The following is a 21,015-nucleotide window of genomic DNA, read 5'->3' on the forward strand; positions in this document are numbered from 1 at the left end:
CAAACCCGTAAAATGTCTTTTCCATGTATCAATCTTTCAATACCTTGGGTTTGTTCTTAGCTCCAAGGGCATCGGAATGGATACTTCCAAGGTTGATTCCATCCTGTCTTGGCCTGTTCCTACTACTGTGAAACACATCCAATCCTTCCTGGGGCTTGCTAACTTTTACAGGAAATTCATACCCATGATTTCTGACATTGTACACCCTATTGTAACACTTTTGAAGAAAGACACTCCGTTTCAGTGGACCTCAGCTCAGGAGTCGGCGTTTCAACGATTGAAATCGGAATTCACTCGGGCTCCCATCCTAGCTCAAATTGATACAGACCGACCCTTCCTAGTTGTGACTGATGCATCCGATTACTCCATCGGAGCAGTCTTGAAACAGGAACTTGATGACAAGATGGAACATCCCATTGCCTATCTATCCTGTACTTTGACTCCCAGTGAAACTCATTATTTCGTCCTGGATAAGGAGTTGCTAGCCATCCGACAAGCCTTCACTGACTGGCATCATCTCCTTCTGGGAGCTAAACACCCAGTACAAGTTTGTACGGACCATCGAAATTTGCAAGTCTTACAGTTCCTGGAGTGCAGAAACAGCCAACAGGCCCGTTGGGCCTTCTTTTTCACCCAATATCAGTTTCAAATTCTTCACCTTCCTGGAACACATAACATCATAGCTGATGCCCTGTCCAGACGTCCTGACTATGAGCCTCTCGAAGCATGCTCCTTTCCCAAGATGTTTCCTGACTCAGTAATTGCAGCCCAAGCCATTTCTGTCCTGGAGGACATCCGTGCTAAGACACTTTCTTCCGAACTTTGGAAGGAATACGAAAGGAACAATCTTAGGAACCTCCAGCTGAAAGATGGATATCTTTTCAAGGAAAACCGGCTGGCAGTACCCACACAGGAACTCAGACAAAAGATCACAACACTATGTCACGATATCTTCCATTCAGGACATCGAGGTATCGCCACCACCCTCTATCTTCTACAAAGACAGTTCTGGTGGCCACGGATGAAAGATGATGTAAGAACCTATATCCAATCCTGTGCAGTCTGTAACCAGAACAAACATGACAACAGAAGACCAGCAGGTCTCTTACACCAACCAGCAATGCCTACACGGCCTTGGGAAATCATCGCCACACACTTTATTGTAGAGTTACCCCCATCCAGAGGATACACAACCATAATGGTTACAATTGATCTGTTTACTCACATGGCTCACTTTACACCCTTGCTCAAGCTACCATCTTATCAGAATTGGCTGGTATTTTCCTGGAACACATATTCAGACTTCATGGACTGCCTTCCAAAATCATCTCAGATAGGGGTCCTCAATAAAAATCCCAATTTTGGAAACAACTATGTCAAATATTTCGGGAATTCAGCGTGCGTTGTCATCAGGGTATCACCCACAAACCAACGGAGCAACAGAACGAGTCAACCAGCCTTTGGAGCAGTATCTTTGCTGTTTTTCCACCAAACTCCAGTCACTTCTGATTCCTATAGCTGAGTTTGCTTATAACAATTCGGATCACTCAGCCATCAAGATCAGCTCATTCTTCTTTAGCCAGGGATTTCATCCTTCAGTTCTACCATCTATCCTGCCTCATCCAATCCCAGTCCCTACGGTCGATTCCTGGATCGAAATGTTAATCAATGTCCACAAAGACGCAAAAGAACAACTGGAAAAGGCCAGGAAAGATGTCAAACTTTATGCAGACACCAAAAGGAGACCAAGTCCTCCTTACGCAGTCGGAGACAAGGTTTGGTTGTCCTTGAAACTTCTTCCATGGCATCTAAGGCCAAATAAATTGGTCCCCAAGTATTATGGACCCTTCTCTATAAAAGAAATCATTAATCCAGTAGCCTACCGACTCCAGCTTCCGGATTCATGGAAAAGGATTCATCCAGTCTTCCACACTTCCTTGCTGAAACCGTTTGTGCATTCTACCCAAACTGCTCCTAGACCCCATCCAGTACTCGTCAATAAACAACTTGAATTTGAGGTCTCCAGGATATGTGATTCCAGATACAGACGCAGCCAACTCCAGTATATGGTTGAATGGAAGGGATACCTCAAACATGAATGCCCCTCACCTGTTACAAAGATATCATTGGATCAACCCAGGCAAACCCGGTGGTGCCGGGCTTAGGAGGAGGCATGCTGTCATGATCCGCCGAGCATGCCCTTGGACTTCATGGTCCATGATGCGTTGCAGTGTTTACTCCACGGTTCTACTCCTTCGAGCCATCTCGTCGGCATCCTGGTTCCTCGCCCGGAGACTGAACACTTCCATTTGGAAGGCTGCAACCTCACGCTGGACTCCGAAGACCCGCGTCCAGGTTTATACAAGTCCCGGACAGTAAGGAAAAAAGGAGCTAAATCCAAGAGCGTCACAAGAAAGGAAAAACAGGTGAGAAGGGGACAAACTTGTGACAGAAGCGACATTTCAACTCTCACTGATACCTAACATCCTTAGCTATCTCCACAACTAAAAACCGCATCATGGAATAGTGGATTTGACCCGTTTTTCTCCAATATCGCATAGTAAAAGTTTGCCGCCAATTTGCAATTTCAGCCAAAGTACATGTGGTTTTTGCCCATTTCAAAGTGCTTTTTCCATCCCATCCTAATCTCAAGTGTGTATTGTTGTTTATATTATGGCTCATGTATGTTAGGACCTTATTAGTGTTGCTTTATTTAGAACTTGTCTCCAATTAAGCAGTTTTGCAACCTTTTGCAGTATTTCAGCAAGCCATTTTCACCTGTCATTTCAAAAGTGTCATTTGCCAAAATAAGGTTCTCTCTCTTGTGTGAGAGGGAGGATTGCCTATAACTCTAGACATTGTATTTCATTCCTGAAAACCTGCTGGTTACTCACATTGGTATAGGATTGCTCATTTGTATTTAAACAAAACTTTGCAGGGGGAACATTAACCTAAACGCTATCTGTGTGCAAAACACACTGTTCTTTTTCCCTGTGTTTTCTATTTTGCCTCCTTATAAGTAAATTCAATTGCTTTGCTTATTTCTGAATTGTATTGTCAACCTTTGGGTGATTGTTGCCCCATATATATCTATAGTACTGGGCGACCTCTCTAGATGACAAGATCCTAAGCCTAGCCCGACAAGGAGCTATGCTATACAGACAATACTGCACATTTTCTGTAGAACCAATTGTGACATTTTATCGCCAAAAATTCATCCCGATCGTCACCTATGGGAGTGAAGAGATGGTCATAGCTGCCCAGATTAACTGGAAATCCCTTGAAGCAATATTTTGGCGCAAAATTTAGAAACTTCCTAAAAACTTTCCCATGGTAAGAATCAGGTTCGAATTGGCAATCCAATCGCTATACTCAATTGTCCTGTGGAAGCAGATGGAACTTCTATGAAAGCTGATGAATTCAGAACCTATTCCAGCAATCCAAGTTCTGCGCAAATCGCCATCTGCCATGAACGAGTTTGTGCTGGAAACCTGGAAAACTGGCATACTTCAACAAATGAAAAACAAGGACATTTCTATTGAAATGCTCATCAATCGACCACAATGGGCAAAGATAAAAATCCAACGAAACGATTGGGCTAAAACCACAGACGACAAACAAAAATATGTCATGAGCTTACAATGTGCCTTTGACACCAGAGCAATTTACGAAGTCCCACAATATTTGATGCTGTTCCCGCGCCCTTCTGTGCGCGCAATTTTTATGAAAATCCATCTGAATATCGTCCCGACCAGACAACGCCTCGCTACCATCTGGAAAATTCCAAAGCCTTCTGCAGATTCTGTATGGATAAAAACCTCCAAGAGTCCTTGAAACACCTGATAATGGTGTGCCCTGCGCTCACCGAAAAGAGAAGGCAATTTGGTGACCTATTTAAGATATCCTCACAAGTAAAGGAAGGAGACTCAAGATGGCAAAAGATTCTAAAAGGCAACAACAGAAGATTGATATACACAATAGTTCAATACTTGACTGATATCTTGAATCACTTCATAATGCCAATTTAATAGGGGTCTCCCTTTTTCAAATTAAGTGATGTTGCATGGTTTTCCGAGACTGTACAAGACCTGACATACTCAGATAGATATAAATGAAAACTTTAATTGTAAAACTAAATGATTTTAAATACAAAATATATATATATCTATAGTAAACCTATGTTTGAATGAATATTAAATAAATAAATACTTTACCTTTACAAACTAGCCTGATTCCTTGTTCAGTGTGACCTGGGGTAGGGGGGTATTTTGAGAAGGGTGTGATATGAGTGGTATATCATTCAGATAATTGAACTTATAGACACAAATACATGTGATAATTGAACTTATAGACACGCACTACATGCTAGGCGAGACTTGGGTGTGTGCCTGATTGAAATCCCTTACACGTACTTTCACTGACTCCTTATGTTTATGTTTCCTGGCTAAGTGCTTCGCAGGTACAGGTATAAGGTTCAGGTGAGGAACATACATTAAATTCAACCTATTATATTCTTCAATGCAACAAACGTCAGCTGTCACTTTTCTTTCATCAATGTTTATAAAAAACAAATCATTTATATTTTTCACATGTGACAAAGCTATATGTGTCATTCCTTCTTTAAAAACTGAATGACCAATGTCAATAAGTGCTGATTCTAAAGTCAACACTTGTTATTTATGAATAGTTATTGCATATGCAGAACACAATGAGAACTGCACTCTTTTCACAAAGGTATCCTTAAAAAGCATGAAACGTGCAGAGGTCTGAGAAATCAAATGAGTTTCTTCTATACGAACAAACTTTACTTCAACATGTTCAATTTTTTTACTGTGAGGAAAAGTGTGAAAGACAATCACTCTTCCCATTGCTCCATTGACTAGAAGAATTCCTACATTCAAGTTCCTCTTTAACAATACTCGTGCATTGATGCACAGTTTTAAAACTACTTCTAGACTTGCTGTTTAAGACATGTAATTCTATAGATGACCTAATCTAGCTCTTGCTCTCTTATCCAACTCTTGTGGCATAACATGACCATATAAAACATCAAACAATTTTATCTCCACAATATTTTTCTTTTCTAACAGTAGCATTGTATAGTTAAACTTGTTACACTCTGCAAGTGTGCACATCAAATCAACACAAAAAATGTTTGTTTCCTTAAACATCAGACAGACTGCAATCTGCATGAAACATATTAGAAATCAGTCTTCCCCTTAAGACTGCTTTGACATGCTCCTCAAGAATACCTAGACAAATCTCATTATGCATTTTTGCATACTCTAAGTCTGCAGATTGCCTGATATTAATGGTAAGTTTCTGAAATTCAAAACAATTCCAAAGTTTAAAATGACCAATACTTCCTATACTGTTTTGACTATCCTTAGATTGGAGCATTTTGAAAACTGGTTGACCTTTCACAGGAGTTAAATGTAACGAGCCTCCAAAAACAAGTTCATGTTTACCTCCAAACAAAACATTGCAGTCCGTCTTCAAAACCACTTGTATTTGCAAGTGAATGAAAGCTAGCATCAAGTTAGATGCCATACTTACTTAACCTACAACCAAGTAATTTTCTTAGAACTACTACTTCTTGTGCTGCACTTGATACAAGTTTTCGATACTCTAGTTTGTTGTCATTCTCCTCTGGTAGCATCCACAGTTGATGTAAAGTAACTTCTACATAAAATGCTGCTAAACCTGTTGGAGCAGTTACACTACATGACAACGTACACTCCGTTACATTTTTAATCATAGCTCTTATTGCATGAGTTATAAAAAAATTTACTTGTTCCTGCTTGTCCAATAACATACAATAATACTTGTTTTTATTTTCTTAAATGTTATTAAAATGTTATTAAAAGTTCAATTAACTTTTACATATTAATGAGAAAACAGAGTTACATAAAGTACATATTTACATCAAAAGTAATTCATCTAAGCATCAATGAACACATTGACAATAAAGTGAATCCTTCCATTTCATATTCATTAATCCGGGTGGACCATTTACTGTCTTGGTTCAAACCCATTTCTACAAACCATAGTGGTTAGGGCAGAATCAATAAAAGAAAAGAGAAGGGAAAACCAAGGAACAGATGTGGGGGTACAGATCAGGCGTTATATCCCCTTTCCTCGAGCGGTTATTCATCAACTGATTTGGGTTCAGGTCTATCAGTTTTCCCAGTTGCACATACCCCTTTTGATAACTGATAAAGTGCAATGTGAAGTTGCTTACTGTCTGTGTTTAAGCAGTAGCGCCAGAAGAATTCTTTCTTTTTACGCTGTCAAGGTTTGCCGCATAGCTACAGAAGAATTGAATATAAAAAGGCCCATGTGCGGCATAGTCTGTTAGCACATGGTGCACAGATTCCTTTATGTCTGCAATACCACACATGCAGCAGTTTATATTCTCCTTCACAATGGGTTCTGGCCCTATTATTTCCAAAAGAGGAAGTTTGTTCAGACTGAGCAGTAATAGGAATCATTGCAAGTGAAAAGATGGACACATTTTCAAATAATTTTGTGGGGATTTATATGAATGTACTAGGTACGGAATCTCAGAGCCATAGCTTTTTAATGAGGCCAGGTGTGCATAGTCCAACGTCCAGTCCGAACATTCTAATTTTTGTGCAAACATCATCCGGAGCGTAAAGACATCTTCCATCCAGTTTGGCTCCCAATCAATGTCCTTAAAGGTTTTGTTGACAAGAGGGGGGAAACTGCTTCTAGGATGTCGAACACTCTCTTTTCCCTTGTAAGAGGATTCAATTCAACACTACAGCTAAGTCAATGCCTAGTCTGGGATACTGAATGGAAACCCTTATGGATATATCTTTATGTCCAGTTCATGCGTTCTGGATGACTACCCCTATATAACACCCCTCTCTTGGAATCCCCCTGACCCCACTGAGCCAAGAAGTAGTTCTGTTTTGCAAGTTTAAAAGGTTTATTTGATAATTTAAACAATATATATATATATCACACTTTATAATAAATTAATAATTGAATATCACACTTAATCTGAGCAGTAATCAATAATGGATAGTCTGGCACTAGCACACTTGTGAATAGTAACAGAAGAATAAGGTGGTAGAGAATGCTTTATATAAGTTCAGATGGATGTAATGTTGAATGAAAATGCAATACAGAAAATACTCAATATGATTTCAACAAAACAATGTAATCACTTTTCTCTGGCAATCCCCTCCCCCCTTTATGCAATGCAAGGAAATGGAAGGAAAGCACACAGTTCTCAGAAATGCAATCAAATGTAATTCAGTTCACCCCAGCAAGCTTAGACTACAGAAGTTTGAAACACAGGCCCAAAATGCTTTTATATGTGATAGCACTATATTGGAAAATGTGCTAAAATGCTTTTATATGTGCTGGCAATGAAGTGAAAAATATGCTAAAATGCTTTTATATCCCTCTAGAGCAGTGGTCTTCAAACTTTTTTGGCCAGGGCCCCCCTGAGCAAAATTTGGGCAGGTCGGGACCCCCCAGAAATGCCAAATGGACAGTATATATTGCGCGCCGTCACCTGCTCCCATCAAAGTCGCTGGGCTCCCTCATCCCAATCCTACCCAGTCGCTGGTCTCTCCCCACCCCATCACACACCCAGGGCTCTCCCCACTCTGCTCCCATCACTATCCCATGGTTCCCGCCCATTGTGCTCCCACCATAGTCCCTCGGTTCCCCCATCCCGTTCCCAACACAGTCTGAGGGCCAGTGGCGGCTGGTGAATCTTTTTTAAGCGGAGGGGCATTAAGGGGAGGTTCGGGGGGGTTTCCCCCTGTGAATTTTTTTTTAAATAATAGGTTAAAATGTTGCATTGTAGAGCATACTTTTAACAAAAAATGGGTAAATAGCCAAACAGTTTGCAATTGTTGCTGGGAGTCCAGGGGGCAGGCATTGATATTTTATTTCTATCGCGCTCGTACACAAGTGTTTCAGAGCGTGACAAGGCAAGAGAGGGGAACAGAGGAGAATAAAACAGCGATCTTACTAGGCCCAGTGACATTGAGAACGCGCAAGTGTGAGGGGAAAATTGCATGGAAGGGGGGAGAAGTGGAAAGTGCGAAGCAGAGGAGAAACAGATAAATAACAATAAATAAATAATAAAGGCAACAAACAGTGGTAGTGCAGCCAGCAATTTGCAAGTGCTACGTTTAAGGCAGCAGACAGGGTAGGTCTGATAAGTGCAGGAAGAAAGATGGTTCTCCTCAAGTTTTAGAGTGGCAGGGCGCTGTTCCAGAGGGAGGCCCCAGCCGAAGATGGAGATCTACCCCCAGCTCGTTTCTTTGATAAACGACTGACCCTGAGGGAGTTGGAGGTAGAGGAGTGAAGAGCTCGAGAGGGGAGGTATTTGCGGAGGAATAGCTGAAGGTATTTTGGACCGAGGCCCCAGAAAGCCTTGTGGACAAGGCAGAGGGTTTTGAATGATAGATGTCCGGTAAAAAGATACCATCCCTGTCCCCTGGGCCCCACTGGTCCTAACACAATGAACATGATTATGTGTATATGCAAGGCGCTGCACATTCATACAGCAATCACTCTATCATTCACATGAGCATCCATCACCATACACTCACTCATAACGCATCCATACACATGTTTAAATAAAAACAATGAACATAAACGTACCTTCTGCATTGGCCTGTGTGTGGGTGCTGCTCCAGCTGCTCTGTCCGTATGTGCGAGGAGGCGCAGGAGCTCCCCCTCGGACATACAGACATGCAGTGCCCCAGCCAGCATTTCCAATGAGCTATGCAATGCTGGCGAAGCAAAACGCCCCAGCACTTGCATGGCTCAGTGAGCATGTGCGGCTGGGGAACTAAACTGAACTGTCAAAGGGAAACAGCGTTTCCCTTTGACAGTTCAGTCAGCCCAGGAGCACTCCATTAGCTGGATAAAGCAGCTGAGGGAGTGCTCACTGTTTCACTGGGCTGGCTCCTTAGCTCCTCCATAATGGGTGAGGGGCCACTATGCAGTTAGTAATGTTGACCATTGTTGCTGAATATATCACAATTTACTTACATTTTAACACAAAGCACCCCTTTGGGTACTATTGAAACAGTGGGCTTCATAACTACTCTGGCGGTAGCTGTGCCGGTAAAACCGGCACGGCTGCCACTTGAGTTGCATCCGGGTCTGGCACCCGCGAATGGGCAATTACTAGGTCATGCCGAGTTAGGCGGACATGATAATTGCCCTTTCGAAGGTGCCGGTAGATCCCCATTCCCATTTGAGCCCCATATGGCTCAAATGGGAAGGGGGAGCTCGGATGCACCGGCACCGTTAATAACGGTGCCGGTGCATCCGACGAGCTGAGGTCAGACCTGGCGGGGGCTGTCAAGCACCCACGAGCACAACTCTTACTATGGCGGAACGGTAGCAACGGTGCCGGTAGCTTACCAGCACCGTTGTTACTGGTCCGCCATAGTAGTAATGAGGCCCAGTCTGTGACTAAAGGAATGAATATCCATTTACAACTGTGGCCCACTTTTTCATTGTTGCCTGAGACAGTTTCATGCTTCAGCCCGCCCATGTGGGCCACCCCTGCCCATTTCTTCCAATCAAAAAAAAAAAAAAAAAAAAAATCTTTTTTCATGCTGAGCTCTCAGGGCCCCCCTGGGATGCACCCGCGGACCCCTAGGGGGTCGCGACCCACAGTTTGAATACCACTGCTCTAGAGGTTCAGGGTGAGTGGTATCTAGTTAATATTAGTCCAGGCTCACTCTAGCAATGATTCAGGGATGGTTCTTAAGAGGCAAACGAATTTTTAGCAAGGAAAGCAAGGAAACTGCTGTTTTCACACGTGGAGAAATTTGCAAATCGCGGCAAAATTCTTGAGTGCATTTTTCGCGATTGCGGCAATAGTGTATGGAATAGGAATGCGGTTCCGGGTACGTTGAAAAGCCAAGATTCCCAGCTTTCAGAGGAAAGTTACTGCAAGTCTCTAAGACAAACGGTCACGGAGATATGAGCGATATGGTAAAGGTCATTTTTCAGATTTGAAATTTTAAAGTTCAAAGTGACAATTGAAAGCTAGCAACTAGAAATGACAGGTGACAGCTTTACAAAATGAAAGGTGACAGTTAGGAGGCAGTTCTACTTAGATTAAAATCAATTGAATTATATTATTTTAACTAAGAGATTGGTTCTGCACAGTTCTGCTAGGTACTCACAATATATTTAGAAATAGAATGGGCCTCGCCACAGATCTGGTCAGGTTTTAGACTGGACTCTGGTCTGGTCTCGGCACTTCACAGTGATCTGGGTCAGCTCTCTAGTTCTGCTAACAGTGGTCTGGGTCAGCTCTGCTCTCTCTGGGTACAGCACTGCTTCTGGATCTTTCTGCACAGCTTTCTCTGGAGATTGATAGATTTGAAGTCTGGATCTCTGGATGTGGTATGGTCCGGCAGCATGCTCCGCAGCAAATGGAATTGAATCTCCCTATCTGTCCTGACTGTCTGCTTTTATGTGTTTTGAAAATGGGTGGAGAGGCTAGCTTCCTAGGCCCTACCCCTCTCCACTTGTCATTGGCCACTTCATCCTCTTCCCCTTGATTGGGGGAATGAAATGAAGTGTCATCATGATGAGGTCTGTTTATGGTACAGAGAACCCACCCCTGTCAAATTACACACAATCTATATTTTGACCCAAAAGACATATTTGCACAGGTACACATTTGTTTAAAATTACATGCACCCATCACATATCACAGGAGGTATACCCTGTTCAAATCTGCTCTTCCTGGGAGCTTGCACTCAGAAATGGCAACATTTGCACTTTTTGGTCAGGTTACCAATATCAGATTCTTACTCAAATTTACCCAAATGTGTGCAAGGCATGCAGGCATTAATTGATGAAGTATCAGACTTTTAACATGCATACATTTTAAGTAATACCCTCTTAACTGCTAGCTTGCCCCCAGATCATGCCACCGGTTCTAAAAACCTCTTAAAATGTGGGCAGAAAAATCACAAGAATTATGGTATCATTTAAATAATTATGACAAGTCCGTACTTTGAGTTATTCATCTTTTTCTAAAACCATATTCTGGCTACAGGGGTGTGTCTTTTCAGGTCACATGGTACAGAAACCAGTCTTTCCACTTTCTTCAAGCTCAGCCTCTGTCTCCAGTTTCTCCCCCTCCCAGTTTCTGCCAAGCCAGCTTGCTCTCACATGCAGTGCTCCTCCCCTTTCCTTCCAGGAGGAAGCCACATTTACGGCCCCCATAATAAAACATTTGCCTGGGCCCTGGAAGGCCCATTGTTCAAGAGGAAGCCATTTATGGCCACTTCAATAAACCCTCTGCCTGGGTCCTATGTTTAGTCTCTAGCAGTCCCTTGGTAATCCAATCAGAGAAGTGTCATATCCCTTTTGGTGGGAACAGCAAAAGGCAGCTAGGCCTGGGAACACAGCAGTTGTGCAAGTCTCAACTCCTGTCGGGGATAGCTGGTGGGCAGAATTCAGTTCCTTAAGCCAGGCCCCAGCTAATGTCACTTTTAGTTACCCAGTTTTCTGCATTCAAATAAAACTAACCATTTTTACATATGCAGCTAGAATTCTGATTCTAAGTTTAAAACTATGACATTTAAACAATTGCAACCTATGTGACACTCAAAGTAGGTCACTCATTTCTTTTAAACATTTAGATTTTTAGTGTCTTTCAGTCCAAATTTACTTAAACTGCTGAAATCCACAGCTCAGCCAGTCTTGTTATAAACCTTCAAGTCACTTCAGAATATAACTTTACATTGGATCCACCTCTCAGTAAGTCTTTCTTTGGCCTGCTTTGGGTTCATTTATTCAGTTTTACACAAAAAAAAAAAATCTGGTGTTGTTTTAAACCGCCGGCTTTCTGATAGTGGTGAGTCCTGGTAATGCACCCATTTTTGGGATTTAAGAAAATGAATTCCCCACAATTCTAGGTTGCTTTTGGCAATCAGCATTGCCATTCCCAATGGTTTCAGGCTACTGTGTGGGTAGTCCAATGGTGGTTTTAGGCAGTGCCCTTCTGTGCCCATAACATCGGCAAAAATGAGTGGCAGCCTATTCTTCATGCATTTCCCTGTGCATTTTCTTCGAAGCTCTGGCCATCATGATGTTTTCCATGTCAGTACTGCACAGTTTTGAGGTAGGGCTTGGATGCGTGGATAAAAACATCCCACAAGCCCCCCTCTTGCGATGGCCATTCTGTTTCACTGATGGGACTCGCAAGACCTGGGATGTTTCCTCATCTTCTTCCAATAGATGGCACAGTTCAGCATCTTTTCCTCCATCCGGTCGGATCGATCGGTTCTCCTCGCCGGTCCTGATGGGAGTATTGGGCGGTACACTGGGCCCCTTGCGTCTCTGCTCCCGGTCTCCGGATCGTCCTCCTTGGCCCGTCTCCAGGTTTTCTTTCTCCTAGGACGACAAAGGAAGAGCGGCAATACCTATTCATAGACATTTTCCCCCACCATTGATATAGTGGGGTGGCATATAAATTTATAGTCAAAACATATGGACATGCACATTTCTTTTTGCATTCAAAAACGAAAACACCCACATTGAGAAACTCAGAATTTGATAGGCGATATGTAGGATATTTTAAGTTAGAACTGAATTAATCTGAGACAGTACCCTCTAGGATTCCAGAGGATTCCTCCAGTTGTTGCAGAGTGTGCCTGGGATGGCAACACTTCAACTGGTTTATGTGGACCCACTTGTCTTCCCCCTCTGCCAAACCGCCTTTGGGGATGCGGATCTTGTAGGCCACAGGGGAGATTTTGTCTATAATCTCAAAGGGTCCCTTCCATGTAGGCAAAAATTTTCACTGTTTGGCCTGGTTCCTTTGGAAATTGTATAGATAGACCCGGTCCCCCACCTGATATTCCTTCCTGGAAGTTTTCAGGTCATAGGGGGTCTTCATGCTATCAGCTGATCTTTCTAGATTCCGCTGAGCATAAGCAAAAGCATGTTGAAGGTGTTTCCTTAAATTCTCCACATACTCATGAGTTGTGGAGGCATTTATCAGTGTCTGCTCTTGGGTCCTGTAGAGCAAATGCTGAGGAAGCACCATCTTGCGCCCAGTCATAAACTCGAATGGTGACATTTTGGTTGCAGATGAAGGGGTAGATCTGATGGCCATTAGGACCAGAGGTAATCGGATATCCCAACTTGGCCCAGAATCTGCCACAAACTTCTTTAATATGCTCACAATGGTTCGGTTATATCTCTCTACTGCCCCAGAAGAAGCTGGCCGGTAAGCAATATGCAACTTCCTTTTGACCCCCAGTATCTCCCACATCTTTGTCATTACTTCACTGGTGAAGTGGCTACCCCTGTCTGACTCAATCCTTTGAGGTAGACCGAAACGGGAAAAGATGTGGTTAATCATCAGGGCAGCTGCAGTTTCTGCCTTGCAATTTGGGGCTGGGAGACATTCCACCCACTTGGTAAACAAGCATGTCACAGTCAACATGTACTTATTCCCCATAGCAGAGCGAATCACGGGGCCTACAAAGCCGATTTGTAAATCTGACCATGGCAGTGTCACAGGAGGGCAGAAACTCACCAACCTCTCTTAAGATTTCCAGTGTTGTGTGAAACCCCCTATGACCGGCGGTGGCCGCATCATGGGCGTGACTTAACATCAGGCTTCGGAATGAGGTAGGAACCACCCACTGATCGTGGCCAGCTTTGGATTTCCTTACCAGCAAACCGTCTTGGATTCGGAACATTTTTGGACATTTCATCAACACTCTTAGGTCCTCTTTCCCAATGTAATCGGTATCCGTCAGGGGAAAGTTCTCAGGGTCCTCAAGGTGTTGGTAAAACTTACCAATAATTGGATCCCCCTTCTGAGCTGTAATCAAATCAGCATCAGGGGTCTCCTTACTCCATTGTGCAATTGAAAGATCATCGTGAGCATTTGTCTGGGACCTAGTGATAGCAGTGACCTGGATTTCCCCCAACAGGGACTCAATCTCAATTAGATCCCCTTGGATGGCCCCGGTTTTGGCCAGCTGATCAGCTAAGTCATTTCCAGTTTTGTCTGGTCCCTCTACTTTGGAATGACCCTTGATCTTTTTCCAATGGATGGTCATCTCATTCGAGGTGACCAGATCGTCAATGTTTTGGATCAACTTCCCATGTTTCAAGGGTTTGTTGTTAGCACATAACATGCCTCTGGTTTTCCAATTAACCAGGTGCTCCACTCACCCGTTCCGTACATAATCCGAATCTGTGATTATGACCAGTTTGTGGAGTTGATGCTGGACAGCAGTGAGGATGGCCTGATGCACAGCCATCAATTCTGCCACCTGACTACTTCGGGGACCAATCTTGTATCCAGCGGAGGGTTCTGGGGACTCATTCACCCATGCATTCCCTACGCCGGCCACCAGTTCTTTCTCCCCATCGTTGTCAACATGGTAAGAGCATCCATCCACATATACAGTGGGCATTCCCTCACACTTGTCTTCTTCAAAGACTTTGTGGGGGGAATTAAGGTATGCCTCCATGTTGTCCTTTATTTTTAGACTTTCGTCCTCGGGACAGTTTTCTCTGGCACAATCATGCAAGTCAGCCAGACCTTGCGCGAGGGGACTCTTCTTATTTTGGCCATATCTGACCTCCACAGGAAAGCCTTGCATTGACAGAATCCAGGAAGTAATTCGGGAATTACTCACATTTCCGGCCCGGATTCTATCACTTTGGAGATATTGCAGAGGCTGGTGTGGAGTCTCCACTATGATGTGTTCCCCCTGGATAAACAGGCGGTAATTCTTCAATGCCCACACCGTTGCCAGAAGTGCCTTCTCACAATCGTTGAATTTTTCCTCCACAGAGGATAAAGTTTTGCTCGCATAGGAGATTACTTTATTGACCCTGTCATGCTTTTGGTATAATACTGCTGTCAAGCACGTATTAGAGAACCCCGTCTCCAGGAAGAACTCCTTGTTTCTGACAGGGTAAGCTAGGCAAGGCGCTTTTGAGAGGCTTCTTTTGAGTTGTTTTACTGCCTTGGCTTGTTCTGGACCCATTCCCACTTGACCCCCCCCCCTTCAGGAGATGAATCAGGGGTCTGGTGATCTCTGCGTAGCCCTCAATGAACTTTCTGCTGTAATTAGTCAGTCCAAGGAGGCTCCTTAGTTCCCGCAGAGTTGTGGGGTCTTTCAGTTTCTGAAGTGCTTCCACTTTCTTTTCCTGGGGACAGAGACCCTGAGGAGTAATCTCATGCCCCAAGAAATTAACACGGGTTCTACACCACTGTGCTTTCTGAAAGGAAAGTTTTGCTCCGGCGGCCCTCAACTGGGTCAGAACATAACGGATCTCCGCTATGTGTTCCTCCACAGATGAACTTTTGATGAGGACATCATCTACATAAGCCAGGTTACCCCTCGCACCCAGGTCGGGCATGGCCTTATGTAGGAAAATGTTGAATTCATTGCCGGAGTTGAGGTATCCAAAGGGAGTCCGGGTCCATGTGTATTGCTGGCCCCCAAAGGTAAAAGCCAGTTTGTATTGGTCCTCCCTGCTGACAGGCACGGTCCAGTATCCATTGGTCAGGTCTATTGCAGTGAATACCTGTGACCCCTGGATCTGGGCCAGCCCTTGGTCAATGTAGGGCAGAGGCCATCGGGAAGTATGGACCCGTTTGTTGAGCTCCCTGAGGTCGGCGCAGAGTCTCCACTGGCCGTTTGGCTTCAATATTCCCAGCACCGGATTATTGAAGGTGCTGTGAACTGGACGGATTATTCCCCGGGACTCAAGGTTCTTAATTATTTCAGTAAGGGACTCCATGGATGCGAGAGGCAAACAATATTGCTTCACAAACACTGGAGTCATGCCAGGGTCCGTGGGGATTGTTGTTGTGTGGATGTCGGTGCGCCCACAGTCATATGAGTCTACTGCAAAGAGATCTTGGAAATCCAAGAAAACTTGTTTCAACTTTTGCTTTTGTTCCAGAGTCACACAGGCATCAGCTAGGTTGACTCTCTCTTCCACCATCTGCCTGAAGCCTGGAAAGACTTCTGGTTTGGCTATCTCAGCGGCCTCCTCCAGCTGGGTGGAGAAGTCCCTGGTCAGAGTGCTGATTTGGACTGGAGGCTTCAGGTGGGAAAGGCAGCCCTCATGGACCTGGAAAATCACCTCATCCCTTCTGAAGTCACAAGTCACATCTTCCTTACCATAAGGGCAAGAAGTGTACACCAGGAAGTTCCCCCCATGCCGGGTAAAAATCCTGTCTGGTGTTGTATTGTCCTCACTGTCACTGGCAAAACAGTCCTTGGGGATTGGTCCTAACAGTTCATTACCTAAATCGATGGAAAAATGTCGGTCATCAACCGCCATTCCAATAATGGTGCCTGCGGCTAGAGTAATACTCTTTAAGTCGCTGTTATCCACCTCTATTAGAATGGTGTCATGTTCTATGTTGACTAATGGTGTTGGGTTTACCCCCAACCCTTGCTGTTGGAGAGAAGCGTTTAGATGTATGGAAGCATCAGGGTTTTGCAAATATTGTCCTCTTTTAACTTTCACTTCCAGGGAGAATTGTCGGGTCCTTTCTGGGATGGTGACTTCCTCTTTGATCTGAATTTCAACTGCATAAGGTAGCAATTGAGCTGACCTAAATGCTTTTTCTGGATCATCAAAGCCCATGGGATTATCCGCTAATCGGGACCAAGCTTTGAAGTTTATTAGGTCCAAACTAATGGCAAAGCGATTGAGAATGTCACTGCCTAAGTAAAAGGCGGCATGGACGTCTCGCACGACCCAACAATTGTGGACTATGCTCTTGTTGCCAATGGAGATTTTGAGCATACACCTGCTTGGCAGGAGATGTTTGGAATTAGGTGCTTCCAGGTCCATTCCCCATTTGTCTATCAGTTTGAAGGTGGGAATGGCTGGATCTTTTGGGAGTTGGCGAAACATGGCTTCGCTGATGAAGCTCTTACCATTGTTCACGCACACTCGAGCGAGAACAGAGTCCTTCCCATCATTTAACTGAACAGGGATGAACAACTGCTCTCCAATTTGCTGAATATCAGCCAGGCTCTGAGCTGATTTCACATCTTTCTGGACTATAGGAGTGGGAGTTTCTGATTGTGGATTAGTAAAGAATTTCAGGGTGTTTCCTTCCAGTGTGGAATACCACCTTAAACTGGAAGGAAGGTTGATTTTCAGAAATAGAGAGGACCCCCCATCACCAGTCTGTTGTCCTACTGCTATTACTGTCACGTCTGGAATTTGGCTATTCTGGAAGTGAAATTCTACTTGGTCAGATTTTTGTTCAACCATGTGGCAGGTGCCGTTTAAACTAACATGGTTGACACTCTGTTTTAATTTTATTGGTCGGCTAGTCTGGGTCCAGAGGACCTTGTTTACGCAATCTATTAAGGGTGACAACCTCCTCAGGAGGTCATTCCCCAGTAAACAAGGGGTGCCCTCTGGAGTCACAACTATGACCGGGTGTTTCAACTTGTGTCGCCCAATTTTAATGTCCAAATCTGCCGTCCCCTCGACGGGAATTTCCTTCCCGTCAAAGTTCTGGAGTTGTCCAGGAAGAGAGGTGAGAGGAATTTGGTAATTCTCTCCCCTTCCTGCATTCAGTTCATCAAAGGCCCTTCTGGACAGAAGGGTAGCTTGAGATCCCGTGTCCACCAGCGCTAAAATTGTACCCTGCCCCTGTACTTGTACCGGGGCATAATATCTTCCCTCCTTCTCCTCAAGGGGGCACAGATAATGCACATTTTTGGACAACTGGTGGGCTAACTTTCTGGTTTTGGACATTGCTAGAGAAGAGATTTGGGCAGAATTCTGTGGAGAGCCTTGGGAATCTGAAAGAAAAAATTGGCAACTGGAGATCAGAGCCATTGTGGGTTCCCCTGGCTCCGGTTCCGGGCCGCCCCCCCCCCCCTTTTTGGAGGCAGTCACCAGGATGGGCTTGAACCAGGGGATTTTCTTGCTGTTGGTTCTTGGATGAGATGGTGGGCGGCGGTAGCTCAGTCTCCACATCTCCCCAGTCTGAATTGACATCCCTTGGGACCCATTTTTCTTTGGGAGGAGTTCCCCCATCTCTGAAGGAGAAGATCCTTTTCCCAGGATCTTCTGAGGATCCCTCTCCCTCAAATTGGAAGATCTGTACCTCCTCCTCAAACTGAGTCTGTTTGGGTCTTTTGTTTCTCCTACCCCCCCTCTGCTCCTTAGGAGGCAGACTTTCAGGGGCAAGAGATTTTGTTTCCGGTTCCTGGGTTTCCAAGGGCTGTTTACAAGTGAGGAAGGAAGCTTCCTCCAAGGCTTTATACCCCCCTTCCCTTTGTGCCTCCTTCCTGGGAACCGGTGAGTTATCGGGGTGCTGCCCCCGTCATTGTTCTGGAGCACCAGGTCCAGAGTTGGGTGCGTTCTGCGCCGGCATGCCGATCTGAGGGTTCTGCTGAGCCCTCAGTATGTGACCCAGATCCCGCGCCATGTTTTGAACCTGGCGCTCTAACTGGGAAACCCGCTCAGGCTGATACAGGGCCCTGTTTTCTCCCCTGGGCTGATCCCGGGAAGGGTAGCTATCCCTTCTTTGGTAGTACCCCTGGTTGGGAAGATTTGGATACCCCTCCACCCTTGGCCTCCCCTCTCCCGGATTCGGTTGTCTGGGCTCAGGGAATTGGGGAAAGAAGGGTGGAGGATTTTGGGGCTGGAAGTTGGGTGGATACCTGGGGAAGAAGTTCTGCCCAGGGTTTGGTGAGTTTCTGCCCTCCTGTGAGAAGTTGGGAGGGAAGTTCTCTGGGTTAGGTGCTTGGCTGGATCCCCCCCCTTGGGCTGGAGGAGTCCACACATAACCCAGGATGGGTCGACTTCCCTTGTAACGGGGACTTACATAGTCAGGAGAGCGAGGGACCCCATTTGTGGGACTACCTCCTTGACTCCCTGTTTGTGACTGGCCCGAGGACCTTCTGGGCCTAGCATTATTAGGTGCAGGTAGGTTTTTAGGCCCCCCCATCTCCAACTCTAAAACGGGGGTGACCTTTACCTCTGCCACCTTGGCAGCAGCAGGGGTGTTGTTGGCTTTGGGGTTTTTGGGCGCATTATTTTTATTTTCTATTGACTTTTGCACCTCATAGATCCGGGTCGCCTGTTCAATGACCCAGTCTAAAGATCTTTTCTCGTGAAAATCCCTCACAAGCTGGGTCATTATGTATTTGCCAAGGCATGGAAAAACGTATTAATAAATTCTCTGCTATCCGTGCGCACCCTTCTTGTGGTCTGTGCAAAAGCACGCTTTAACTCCTGCACAAATTCTTGTGGGGCCTGATCCTCCCCACATTGTAAATTGTAGGCTGCCTTGCGAGCCTCTTGGGGATTTCTGTGAACAGAAAAATGTTTTAATATGGCCGCCCTATAGGTGGACCACCTGGAATGATTTTGGTCCTCCAGCCCTGCAAAAAAACTGGAGTACTCTGGGGAGAATGTCCACTTTACATATTGGATACAGCTTTGGCTGTCCTTCAAATGAAAAGTCTCCATCATTGGCTCATAGAGCTCCAAGTGTTCCCAAACAGAGTACTTGGCGTTCTTATGATAAGGCGTGATGACACTCCTGATTGCCTTAATCTGTTTCAATGGGTCCTTAATCAAGGCCCTTTTTGCCTTATCGGCCTTTTTGGTTCGGGTAACCCTTGTCCATTCGTCCTCTGACTCAGAGGCACTGCTCCCAGAGGTTCCTGTCTGATCTTCCAGGTTTTCCCGGATTCTGCGAGCCTGGGAATGGCTGGCAGAATGTGGGGACCTGGTCTCCTGTGTCCTGTACCACTCAGAGGAGTCTTCAGATCCCTCCTTGCTGCCAGGATTTGATGGGTACCCCCCCCACTGACCTAACTGGGCAGAGGTTTTCAGGATGCCCTTAATGGGCCTACTCTCCTGGGGTTCCCCACTAAATTGCACTGTGCTTGGGTGCCCATACCCGGTTGCCCGCCCATCCATTCCTGGGAGGTACTGGCCTATGAGCCCCATGCTTCTGGCTGGATAGTAATCTGCCATCCCTGTGGCCCGGTGCTCATGTGCGCCAGGGGACATGGGGGTGGCAGAGTCCAGGGACTGAGAGAGGTAAAGGCCTCTGGTACTAGGGCTCCTGAGGTTATGCTCAAGAGTTTCCCTTTCCCAGCGAACCTGGTCTCTATCCGCCCCTGCTCCCTGTTGCAATGCAAGAGCCTGCGCCTTCAGTTCCTCAGTTAAGGCCTTACTAGACTCTATCAGTCTCTCCTGCATCGCTACCTGTTGTTGGAGCCTATCATTGTGCTGGCAGAGAGCCTCATTCTCTCTCTGCGTTTCCTGATTGGTCCTGGAGCACTGGGCCAGTCTTTGCTGCAGGAGGGTTACCTCCTGAGCTGTGTCCCTATTGGCCTGCTCCTTTCTTGCCAGAGCATCCTCCACCTTCCTGGTGTGCTCTAACAAGTTATGGTGTTCTTTTTGGAGGTCACCCAGTCCCTGGAGGGCCAGGTGATTTTCTTCCATTTTCCTTTTTAAGTGGCAGACTTCCTGGCCTAAGGTATCCCTTTCCTGACTAAGAGCCTGCATCTGTGCCGCCAGGTCGTCCCTTTGCCTTTGGAAGGCACCAGCTTTCTGGCGCTCCTGGTCAAACTCTGCCTGGGTATCCAGGTCTTTCAAAATCAGTTTATTGCTCTCTGCCTTCTCCCTATCTAGGTGGCTTTGCAGGGTGACTACCTGCTCAGCACATGCCCTATTGAAGTCTAACTGTTGCTCCAGCTTTTTCTGGCTCTGCAGTAGGGAGTCCAAACCTTCTTGGTACTCCTTCTGCAAGGCCAGAAATCTGGTATCCTGGTCAGCCTTTTCCTGTTGCAGGATGTCCATATCCCTCTTTATTTTAATGATGTGCTGTCTACTCTCATTTTCTGACTCCTGGCTCCCCTGCAGCCTCTGCTCAGAAGAGACCAGGTCAGATTGGACCTTCTGTAATGCCAGCAGTTGCCTACTCGCCAGATCTTGGCCTTCAGCACATTTGTCCTG

The sequence above is a fragment of the Ambystoma mexicanum genome, chromosome 3p, assembly GCF_040938575.1.
Source record: "Ambystoma mexicanum isolate Mex_15411 chromosome 3p, UKY_AmexF1_1, whole genome shotgun sequence".
Taxonomy (NCBI): Eukaryota; Metazoa; Chordata; class Amphibia; order Caudata; family Ambystomatidae; genus Ambystoma; species Ambystoma mexicanum.